We start from the raw sequence: 12867 nt of genomic DNA, 5'->3' as shown, positions 1-12867 counted from the left end.
CGTTCACTGAGGGAAAGGGAATCAAACAACGAAGTTATGCTTGTTGCTGCCCAAATCAACAGGAAGAGCCTGGTTACATGCTGAGACATCACGCAAACCACTGCTGTGAAGAGGAGTGGACTGGGGCTGCACAGGTGGCAGAAGAGAGGCCCTGGAGAGACACTTAGAATCAAGACTTGGAGACTGCTGGCAAGATGGCTGAATAGGAACAGCTCTGGTCTGCAGGTCCCAGCTAGATCGACGCAGAAGGTTTGTGATTTCTGCATTTCCAACTAAGGTACCCAATTCATCTCACTGGGACTGGTTGGACAGCGGGTGCAGCCCATGGAGGGTGAGCCGAAGTAGGGTGGGGCATTGCTTCACCTGGGAAGCGCAAAGGGTGGGGGAATTTTCTCCCCTACCTAAGGGAAGCCATGAGGGACTGAGCCTGAGGAACTCCAGCACAGATACTGCGCTTATCCCACAGTCTTCACAACCCACAAACCGGGAGATTCCCCGCAGTGCCTACCCCACCAGGTCCCTGAGTTTCAGGCACAAAACTGGGTTGCCATTTGGGCAGACACCAAACTAGCTGCAGGAATTCTTTTTTTCCATACCCAGTGGTGCTTGGATCACCAGCGAGACAGAACTGTTCACTCCCCTGGAAAGGGGTGTTGAAGCCAGGGAGCCAAGTGGTCTGGCTCGGCAGGTCCCACTCCCATGGAGCCCAGCAAACTAAAATCCACTGGCTTGAAATTCTTGCTGCCAGCACAGCCGCAGTCTGAGACTGATCTGGGATGCTCGAGGTTGGTCGGGGAAGGGATGTCCACCACTGTTGAGGCTTGAGTAGGCAGTTTTAGGCTCACGGTGTAAACAAAGCAGCCAGGAAGTTCAAACTGGGCGGAGCCCACTACAGCTCGGCAAGGCTGATTTGGTCAGACTGCAGGACTTCTCTTCTCTGAGCAGGGCATCTCTGAAAAAAAGGCAGCAGCCCCAGTCAGGGACTTATAGATAAAACCCCCATCTCCCTGGGACAGAGCACCTGGGGAAAGGGGAGGCTGTGGGTGCAGCTTCAGCAGACTCAAACATCCCTGCCTGACAGCTCTGAGAGAGCAGTGGACCTCCCAGCACAGCGTTTGAGCTCTGCTAAGGGTCAGACTGCCTCATCAAGTGGGCCCCTGACCCCCGTGTATCCTGACTGGGAGACACCTCGCAGTAGGGGCCGACAGACACCTCATACAGTTCTGGCTGGCATCTGGAAGGTGCTCCTCTGGGACGAAGCTTCCAGAGGAAAGATTAGGCAGCAGTCTTTGCTGTTCTGCAGCCTCCACTGGTGATACCCAGGCAAACAGGGTCGGGAGTGGACCTCCAGCAAACTCCAGCAGACTGGCAGCAGAGGGAACTGACTGTCGGATGGAAAACTAACAAACAGAAAGGAATAGCACGTCCACTCAAAGACCCCATCCGAAGGTCACCAACATCAAAGAGCAAAGGTAGATTAATCCACAAAGATGGGGAGAAACCAGAGCAAAAAGGCTGAAAATTCCAAAAACCAGAATGAGTTTGATGGATTGACAGAAATAGGCTTCAGAAGGTCGGTAATAACAAAATTCTCCAAGCTAAAGGAGCATGTTCTAACCCAATACAAGGAAGCAAAGAACTTTGAAAAAAGGTTAGATGAATTGCTAACTAGAATAACCAGTGTAGAGAAGAACATAAATGACCTGATGGAGCTGAAAAACACAGCATGAGAACTTTGTGAAGCATACACAAGTTTCAATAGCCAAATCAATCAAGTGAAAGAAAGGATATCAGTGATTGAAGATCAACTTAATGAAATAAAGAGAGAAGACAAGATTAGAGAAAAAGGAATAAAAAGGAATGAACAAAGCCTCCAAGAAATATGGGACTATGTGAAAAGACCAAATCTACATTTGATTGGTGTACCTGAAAGTGATGAGGAGAATGGAACCAAGTTGGAAAACACTCTTCAGGATATTATCCAGGAGAACTTCCTCAACCTAGCAAAACAGGCCAACATTCAAATTCAGGAAATACAGAAAACACCACAAAAATACTCCTTGAGAAGAGCAACTCCAAAACACATAATTGTCAGATTCATCAAGGTTTAAATGAAGGAAAAAATATTAAGGGCAACCAGAGAGAAAGCTCAGGTTACCCACAAAGGGAAGCCCATCAGACTAACAGTGGATCTCTCTGCAGAAACCTTACAAGCCAGAAGAGAGTGGGGGCCAATATTCAACATTCTTAAAGCAAAGAATTTTCAACCCAGAATTTCATATCCAGCCAAACTAGGCTTCATAAGCAAAGGAGAAATAAAATCCTTTACAGACAAGCAAATGCTGAGAGATTTTGTCACTACCAGTCCTGCCTTACAAGAGCTCCTGAAGGAAGCACTAAACATGGAAAGGAACAACTGGTACCAACCATTGCAAAAACATACCAAATTGTAAAGAATATCGACACTATGAAGAAACTGCATCAACTAATGGGCAAAACAAAAACAACCAGCTAGCTTCATAATGACAGGATTAAATTAACATATAACAATATTAACCTTAAATGTAAATGGGCTAAATGCCCCAATTAAAAGACACAGACTGACAAATTGGATAAAGAGTCAAGACCCATCACTGTGCTGTACTCAGGAGACCCGTCTCATGTGCAAAGACACATATAGGCTCAAAATAAAGGGATGGAGGAAAATTTACCAAGCAAATGGAAAGAAAAAAAAAAAAAAAAAAAAAAAAAGAGCAGGAGTTGTAATCCTAATCTCTGGTAAAAGCAGACTTTAAACCAACAAAGATCAAAAGGGACAAAGAAGGACATTACATAATGGTAAAGGGATCAATGCAGCAAGAAGAGCTATCTTAAATATATATGCACCCAATACAGGGGCACCCAGATCCATAAAGCAAGTTCTTAGAGACCTGCAAAGAGACTTAGATTCCTACACAATAATAGTGGGAGACTTTAACACCCCACTGTCAATATTAGACAGATCAATGAAACAGAAAATTAACAAGGATATTCAGGACTTGAACTCAGCTCTGGGCCAAGCAGACCTAATAGACATCTACAGAACTTTCCACCCCAAATCAACAGAATATACATTCTTTTCAGCACCTCATCATACTTATTCTAAAGTTGACCACATAATTGGAAGTAAAAAATTCCTCAGCAATTACAAAATAATGGAAATTTTAACAAAGAGTCCCTCAGACCACGGTGCAATCTAATTAGAACTCAGGATTAAGAAACTGCACGACTACATGGAAACTGAACAATCTGCTCCTGAATGACCACTGGGTAAATAACAAAATGAAGGCTGAAATAAAGATGTTCTTTGAAACCAATGAGGACAAAGATACAACATACCGGAATCTCTGGGATACATTTAAAGCACTGTGTAGAGGGAAATTTATAGCACTAAATGCCCACAAGAGAAAGCAGGAAAGACCTAAAATTGACACTCTAACATCACAATTAAAAGAACTAGAGAAGCAACAGCATACAAATTCAAAATCTAGCAGAAGACAAGAAATAACTAAGATCAGAGCAGAACTGAAGAGGATAGAGACACAAAAAACCCTTAAAAAAATCAATGAATTCAGGAGCTGGTTTTTTTAAAAGATCAACAGAATGGATAGACCACTAGCCAGACTAATAAAGAGGAAAGGAGAGAAGAATCAAATAGGTGCAATAAAAAATGATATAGGGGATGCCACCACTGATCCCACAGAAATACAAACTACCATCAGAGAATACTATAAACCCTTCTATGCAAATAAACTAGACAATTTAGAAGAAATGAATAAATTCCTGGACACATACATCCTCCCAAGTCTAAACCAGAAGGAAGTCGAATCCCTGCATAAATCAATAAAAAGTTCTGAAACTGAGGCAGTAATTAATAGCCTACCAACCAAAAAAAGTCCAGGACCAGACGGATGCACAGACAAATACTACCAGAGGTACAAAGAAGAGCTGGTACCATTACTTCTGAAACTACTCCAATCAATAGAAAAAAGAGGGAATCCTCCCTAACTCATTTTATGAGGCCAGCATCATCCTGATACCAAAACCTGGCAGAGACACAACAAAAAAAGAAAACTTCTGGCCAATATCTCTGATGAGTATCGATGCAAAAATTCTTAATAAAATACTGGCAAACCAAATCCAGCAGCACATCAAAAAGCTTATCCACCATGATCAAGTCAGCTTTATATCTGGGATGCAAGGCTGATTCAACATATGCAAATTGATAAATGTAATCCATCACATAAACAGAACCAATGACAAAAACCACATGATTATCTCAATAGATGCAGAAAAGGCCTTCAACAAAATTCAACACCCCTTCATGCTAAAAGTTCTCAATAAACTAGGCATTGATGGAATATATCTCAAAATGATAAGAGCTATTTATGACAAACCCACAGCCAATATCATACTGAATGCATAAAAACTGGAAGCATTCCCTTTGAAAACTGGCACAAGACAAGGATGCCCTCTCTCACCACTCCTATTCAACATAGTGTTGGAAGTTCTGGCCAGGGCAGTCAGGCAAGAGAAATAAATAAAGGGTATTCAAATAGAAAGAGAGGAAGTCAAATTGTCTCTCTTTGCAGATGATATGATTATATATTTAGAAAACCCCATCATCTCAGCCCCAAATCTACTTAAGCTGGTAAGCAACTTCAGCAAAGTCTCAGATACAAAATCAATGTGCAAAAATCACAAGCGTTTCTATCCACCAAGAACAGACAAACAGAGAGCCAAATCATGAGTCAGCTCCCATTCACAATTACTACCAAGAGAATAAAATACCTAGGAATCCAACTTACAAGGGATATGAAGGACCTCTTCAGGGAGAACTACAAATAACTGCTCAAGGAAATAAGAGAGGACACAAACAAATGGAAAAACATTCCATGCTCATGGATAGGAAGAATCAATATCGTGAAAATGGCCATAATACCCAAAGTAATTTATAGATTCAATGCTGTCCCCATCAAGTTACCACTGACTTTCTTCACAGAATTGGAAAAAACTACTTTAAACTTCATATGGAGCCAAAAAAGAGACCGCATAGCCAAGACAATCCTAAGCCAAAGGAACAAAGCTGGAGTCATCACACTACCTGACTTCAAACTATACTACAAGGCTGCAGTAATCACAACAGTATGTTACTGGTACCAAAACAGCATAGTACTGGTACCAAAACAGATATATAGACCAATGTAACAGAACAGAAGCCTCGGAAATAGCACCACACATCTACAACCATCTGATCATTGACAAAAGTGACACAAGCAAGCAATGGCAAAAAGATTCCCTATTTAATAAATGGTGTTGGCGAAGCTGGCTAACCATATGCAGAAAAGTGAAACTGGACCCCTTCCTTACACCTTATACAAAAATCAACTCAAGATGGATCAAAGACTTAAATGTAAAACCTACGATCATAAAAATCCTAGAAGAGAACCTGGGCAATGCCATTCAGGACATAGGCATGGGCAAAGACTTCATGTCTAAAACACCAAAAGCAATGGCAACAAAAGCCAAAATTGACAAATGGGATCTAATTAAACTAAAGAGCACAGCAAAAGAAACTATCATCAGAGTGAACAGGCAACCTACAGAATGGGAGAATATTTTCTGCAATCTATTCATCCAACAAATGGGCTAACATCCAGAATCTACAGAGAACTTAAACAAATATACAAGAAAAAAACAACCCCATCGAAAAGTGGGCAAAAGATATGAACAGACACTTCTCAAAAGAAGACAGTTATGCAGCCAACAGACATACGAAAAAATGCTCATCATCACTGGTCATTAGAGAAATGCAAATCAAACCACAATGAGATACCATGTCATGCCAGTTAGAATGGCAATCATTAAAAAGCCAGGAAACAACAGATCCTGGAGAGGATGTGGAGAAATAGGAATGCTTTTACATTATTAGTGGGAGTGTAAATTAGTTCAAACATGGTAGAAGACAGTGTGGCAATTCCTCAAAGATCTAGAACTAGAAATACCATTTAACCCAGCAATCCCCTTTGTGGGTATATACCCAAAGGATTATAAATCATTCTACTATAAAGACACGTGCACACATGTGTTTATTACGGCACTATTCACAATAGCAAAGACTTGGAACCAACCCAAATGTCCATCAATAATAGACTGGATAAAGAAACTGTGGCAAATATACACCATGGAATACTATGCAGCCATAAAAAAGGATGAGTTCATGTCATTTGCAGGGACATGGATGAAGCTGGAAACCATCATTCTCTGCAAACTATCATAAGAACGGAAAACCAAACACTGCATTTTCTCATTCATAAGTGGGAGTTGAATAATGAGAACACATGGACGTAAGAGATGGGAACATCACACACTGGGTTCTGTCATGGGGTGGGGGGGCTAGGGGAGGGATAACATTAGGAGAAATACCTAATGTAGGTGACGGGTTGATGGGTGCAGCAAACCACCATGCCAGCAAACCACTATGTGACAAAACTGCACCTTCTGCACATGTTCCCCAGAACTTAAAGTATTAAAAAAAAAAAAAAAAAAAAAGAGAGAATCAAGGCTTGACCAACATGACAATGTTGCTCATTGACGGAATGCTGGACAGCCCAGCAGGTAACATAAATGAAGATGTGCTTCTGGGGTCAAGGCAGCTGGAAGAACATGAATTCAGAGGGGACCTTGCAAAAGTTCCTAAATAACCAACCAGCCCAAAGCAAGGTCTTCTAGGTGCCCATAATGGAGTATCATGCTCAAACAATAGCTTTCTGACAGCAATTTATTCATACTCTCATCTGTTTTATCATTTTCAAAGACTGTTTTGGGGATGAAGAATAAAAAAATTAGGTGGTATGATCAAAGCCTTTTTTTTAAAAAATAAATTTTATTGCATATTTAAGGTACACAGCATGATGTTATGGGACACATATAGATATTAAAAAGTTTACTACAGTGAAGCAAATTAACACATCCATAATAACACATATTTACTTCTTTTTTTTTTGCTTTTGTAGCAAGAGCAGCTGAAATCTACTCATTTAGCATGACTCCCATACGGTTCTTATCACCTATCATTTTCACATGGTATATTAGATCTTTAGACCTGTTTATCCTTCATACTTGCTATTTGTATCCTCTAATCTATGTTTCTCCATTTCCCCTTCCCCTCACCTTTGGTAAATACTGTTTTGTTATCTATCTCTGTATATTTGTTTTTTTAAAAAAATATTCCACATGTAAGTGAGATCATGCAATATTTTTCTTTCTGTATCTGGCTTGTTTCACTCAGCAGAATGTCCTCCAGGCTCATCCATGCTGTGGTAAATGGCAAGATCTTGTTTCTTTATAGGGTTGAATAATATTCCATTGCATATATGTGGCATAGTTTCTTTATCCACTCATCTGTAGATGGACACTTAAGTTTTTTCCATATCTTGGATATTGCGAATAATGCTGCAATAAACATGGGAGTGCTGATGTTTTTTGGAAGTTTGTTGTTTCATTTCCTTTGGGTATATGCCAGAAGAGGAATTGCTGAGACATATGGTAGTTCCATTTTTAACTTTTTGGGGAACCTCCATACTGTTTTCCATAATGGCTGTACCAGTCTCCCTTCCCACTAACAGTGTGCAAGTACCTTTTCTCTATAACCTTGCCAACATTTATCTTTTGACTTTTTGATAATTGCCATCCTGAGGGGTGTGAAGTGGTTTATTATAGAGATTTTGAGTTGCATTTCCCTCATGATTAATAATGTTGAACACCTTTCCATATACCAGTTGGTCATTTTTAAGTTTTTTAAAAAGAAATGTTTATTCAGGTATTTTGCCCATTTTAAATTGGGTGTTTTTCCACTATTGAGTTGTATGGATTCTTTACAAATTTTGGATACTAACTTCTTATCAGATATATGGTTTGCAAATATATTTTCCCAAACCATAGGCTGCATTTCATTTTGTTGATTGTTTCCTTTGCTATGCAGAAGCTTTTAGTTTGATATAATCCCATTTATTTATTTTTGCTTTTTGGCCTAAGGTTTTGGAGTGATAGCCACAAAATCATTGCCAAGACTGATGTTCAGATTTCTACCTATATTCTCTTATAGAAGTTTTATAGTTTCAGGTCTTTTATTTAGGTATTTTATCTACTTTGAGTTGATTTTTAGGTATGGTGTAAGATAAGGGTTCAATTTCATTCTTTTGCATTGTGGAAATTCAGTTTTCCTAGCCCCAATTAATGAAAAGACTATCCTTTCTGCATTGTACTGTCATTGAACCCTTGGCAAAAAATTAGTTGATCATATGTGTTTGGATTTATTACTGGGCTCTCAATTTTGTTCCACTGGCCTATATGTCTGTTTTTAATGCCAGTACCATATTGTTTTGGTTACTGTAGCTTTGCAATATGATTTTAAATCAGAAAATGTGAGGCCTTCAACTTTATTTTTCTTTCTCAGATTTTTTTTTGACTATTTGGGATCTTTATGGGTGTACATTGTCTTAGTCTGTTTTGTGTGGCTTTAATAGAATACTACAGACTGGGTAATTTATAGGGAACAAAAATTTATTTCTTACAGTTATGGAGGCTGGAAAGCCCAAAGTCAAGAGGCCTCCAGCTGGCAAGGGCCTTCTTGCTGTGTCATCCCATGGGAGGAAGGTGGAAAAGCAAGAGAACACTTGTGAGAGAGAGCAAGAAGGGCCCAAACTCACATTTATAGCAAAGCCACTCTACAGATAACTAACTCACTCTCAAAATAATAACATTAATTAATTCATGAGGGCAGAGTCCTTGTAACCTAATCACTTCTTATTAGGTCCAACTTCCTAACACTGTTGCATTGGGGATTAAGTTTCCAACACATTAACTCCAGGGAACATATTCAAACCATAGCGCATATTAATTTTAGTTTTTTTTCTATTTCGAGGAAGAATGCCATTGGGATTTTAATATAGATTTCACTTAATCTGTATATTGCTTTGGGTAGTATGAACATTTAAAAAATACCAATTCTTCCAATCTGTAAGCATTGATGTATTTTTGGATCTTCTTCAATTTTTTTCATGAATGTTTTATAGTTTTCAGTGTATAGATCTTTCACCTCTTTGGTTAAGTTTCTTCCTAGATATTTTATTTTTTTGATGCTAACATAAAAGGGATTTTTTTCCTTGATGTCTTTTTCAGTTATGTCATTATTTGTGTATAAAAATATTATGGATCTTTGTATGGATCTTTAATTAGTTCATATAGGTTTTTTTTGGAATTTTTTTTTAATGGATAGGATTGTGTCACCTGTCACTTGAGATAATTTTGGTTCTTCCTTTCCAATTTGGATGCTTTTTCTTTTTCTTGTCTGATTTCTCTTGCTAGTACTTCAAGTACCATGTTGAATAGAAGTGTCTTGTACCAAATCTTAGTGAAAAAGCTTTCTATTTTCTCCCATTGATTACAATGTGAGTTTTTCGTAGATGGCCTTTATTATGTTCAAAATCTTTCCTTTTATACCTAAACTCTTGAGAGTTTTTATCAAGAAAGAATTTGTGGACTTTGTTGAATGCTTCTTCCATGTTAATTGAGATGACCATGTAGATTTATCTTTCATTTGGTAAATGTGATGTATCACATTGGTTGATTTGCATATCTTAAACCAGACTCACATGCCAGAGATAAATCCCACTTGGCCATTGATATGGTTTGGCTGTGTCCTCACCCAAAACCTCATCTTGAATTGTAATCCCCATAATCCCAATAATCCCCATGTGTCAATTGCAGGACCAGGTGGAGGTAATTGGTAGTTTCCCCCATCCTGTTCTTGTGATAGTGAGTGAGTCTCAGATGATCTGATGGTTTGATAAGCATCTGGTATTTTCCTTGCTTGCACTCATTCTGTCCTGCCACCCTGTGGAGAAGGTGCCTGCTTCTCCTTTGCCTTCTACCATAATTGTAAGTTTCCTGAGGCCTCCACAGCCAATTAAGCCTCTTTCCTTTATAAATTATCTAGTCTCAGGATTTCTTCACATCAATGTGAGAACGAACTAATACAGCCATTATGTATAATCTCTTTGATGTGTTGTTGGATTCAGTTTGCCAATATTTTATTGAGGATTTTTGCATCAATGTTAATCAGAGAAATTGGCCTGTAGTTTTCTTTTCTGGTGAAATCTGTATCTGGCTTAAGTAGCAAGGTAATACTGGCCTCCTAAATTGTGGTTGGAAGTATTCCCTCTAGTTATATTTTTGGGAAGGATATTGTTGGTATTAATTCTTTTGTGAATGCTTGCTAGAATTTAGCTGTGAAGCCATTTGGTCTTAGGCTTCTCTTTACTGGGAGATTTTTGATTACTTCTTCAATTTCTTTTACTTGCTTTTAGTCTGTTCAGGCTTTCTTTTTCTTCTTGGTTCAATCTTGGTAGATTATATTTTCTAGGAATTTATCCAATTCCTTTGGGTTAACCAAATTATTGGAATAAAATTGTTCATAATAGTCACTATGATTATTTTTTATTTTTGAGGCATCTGCTGTAATTTATTTTCATTTTTGATTTTATTTGTTTGAGTATTCTTTCTTATTTTCTTACACTAGCTAAGAGTTTTTCAGTTTTTTAAATTTTTTTCAAAAACTAACTCAGTTTTACTTATTGTTTCTGTGATTATTTTGTTCTCTGATTTATTTCTGTCCTAGTTTTTATTACTTCCTTCTTTCTGCTAATTTTTGATTTAGTTTTTTAAAAGCTGTTTGAGATGTAATAGTAGACAAATTTGTTTGAAATCATTCTTCTTTTATATGTAGGCATTTATTGCTGTAAACTTACCTCTTAGAACCGCTTTTGCTGCATCCCATAGATTTTGGTACACTGTGTTTCCATTATTATTTGTATCAAAATATTTTAAATTTTCCCTTTTGATCTCTTTGACCAATTGGTAGTTCTGACCATGTTATTTATTGTCCGCATATTTGTAAATTTTCCAAGATTCTTCCTGTTATTGTTTTCTAGTTTTACACCACTATAGTCCAAAATGATGCTAGGTATGATTTCAATCTTCTTAAATTTGTTGACTTATTTTTTTTGCTTAACATATAGCATATCCTAGAGAATGTTTCATGTGCACTGGTGCAAAATGTGGATTCTGCTGTTGTTGGATGGCAAGTTTTGTATATGTCTGGTATGTCCATTTGGTCAAAAGTGCAAATTAAGTACAGTATTTTCTTATTAATTTTCCGTCTGGTTGATCTACCCATTGTTAAAAATGGGGCACTGAAGTCCCCTATTATTATTGCATTGCTAGTTATCTGTCTCTCCCTTCATGTTCATTAATATTTGCTTTGTGTATTTAGATGCTCCGATGTTGGATGCATATAAATTTCCAGTGATTCTCTTCTCCTGGTTGACTCCTTCATCATGTAATAATGACCTTGTTTGTCTCTTGTGACAGTTTTTACTTGAAGTTTATTTTATGAGTGTAGCCACTTCTACTCTCTTCTGGTTATCATTTGCATGAAATGTCTTCTTCCACTCTTTTACTTTCAGCCTATGTGTTTCCTTAAAGTTAACTTTCCTCTTCTAAGTAGCATATAGTTGGATCTTATTTTTATAAAATCTATGTAGCCAGTCTGTGTCTTTTGACTGGAGAATTTAGTTCATTTACATTCAAGGTTATTACTAGTAGGTAAAGAATTACTATTGCCATTTTGTTATTTTTCTTTTTTTTTTTTTTTTTTTTGAGACAGAGTCTGGCTCTGTTGCCCAGGCTGGAGTGCAGTGGCCGGATCTCAGCTCACTGCAAGCTCCACCTCCCAGGTTCACGCCATTCTCCTGCCTCAGCCTCCCGAGTAGCTGGGACTACAGGCGCCTGCCACCTCGCCTGGCTAGTTTTTCTTTTGTATTTTTTAGTAGAGACAGGGTTTCACCGTGTTAGCCAGGATGGTCTCGATCTCCTGACCTAGTGATCTGCCCATCTCGGCCTCCCAAAGTGCTGGGATTACAGGTGTGAGCCACCACGCCCAGCCTTTTTTTTTTTTTTTTTTTTTAAAGTTCCTTTGTTTCTTTATTCTTTCCTTGTTTACCTTCGTGATTTGAATTTTTTTTGGTAATGCTAAGCTTTGATTCCTTTGTCTTTAGTTTTTGTATATTTGCTGTAGTGTTTTTCTGTTTTGTGGTTATTATGAGGCTTACCTAAAACACCTTATTGTTATAATCTACTATTTTAAGCTGATGAAAACTTAACTTCTGTTGCATTCAAAAACTGGAATTTTACCCTCCACCCTATTTATATTTTTGATGTCATAATTTATATCTCTTTATATTCTGTAGTCTTTAACAACTTATTGTAGCTTTAGTTATTTGTGAACATTTTTATGTTGCATGAAATGCAACATAAATTATATGTTACATAAATTATTATGTTGCATAAAATGCAACATAAATTATATGCAACATAATTTATACTAGAGATATGTATGATTTACACACCACAGTTACAGGATTGGAGTTCTTCCACTAAGCCTAGATCTATTGCTCCAGGGCACATCCCAGCAGCTTAGGCCCATGAGGCTGGGATGTAGCTGTGGTTCTGACCCTGGGGGGCAAGCTATACCACTGGCATGGCTCTGGGGAAGAAGGCATGCTCTGGAGGCTCAGGCCCCAAGAATCAGGGCATAGTTGCAATTTGGGACTCACAACCAATAGGGCACTTTGGCAGCTTGGGACCCAAGGGATGAGGTAGCACACAGAGTCACAGAATTGTGACTTTGGACCCTGAGATAGTGGGATATGGCAGTAGCCCAGGCTCTGTGAGGCCAGGGGCAGCAGCAGTAAGGACCCAGAAATG

General features: G+C 38.4%; 1 long non-coding RNA gene across 2 annotated transcripts in view; it reads left to right on the top strand.

The window, feature by feature from the left end:
• Positions 1 to 12867, top strand: part of LOC105479477 (uncharacterized) — a 186395-nt gene that overhangs the window by 15207 nt on the left and 158321 nt on the right. For both annotated transcript variants that reach the window (XR_011623629.1, XR_985922.2), the window contains one exon: positions 63 to 249. This is a non-coding gene — a long non-coding RNA (uncharacterized lncRNA). The remainder of the gene's footprint in view (positions 1 to 62; positions 250 to 12867) is intronic.

The sequence above is a fragment of the Macaca nemestrina genome, chromosome 5 (genome assembly GCF_043159975.1).
Source record: "Macaca nemestrina isolate mMacNem1 chromosome 5, mMacNem.hap1, whole genome shotgun sequence".
NCBI lineage: Eukaryota > Metazoa > Chordata > Mammalia > Primates > Cercopithecidae > Macaca > Macaca nemestrina.
This window is presented reverse-complemented; position numbering and strand designations above follow the sequence as displayed.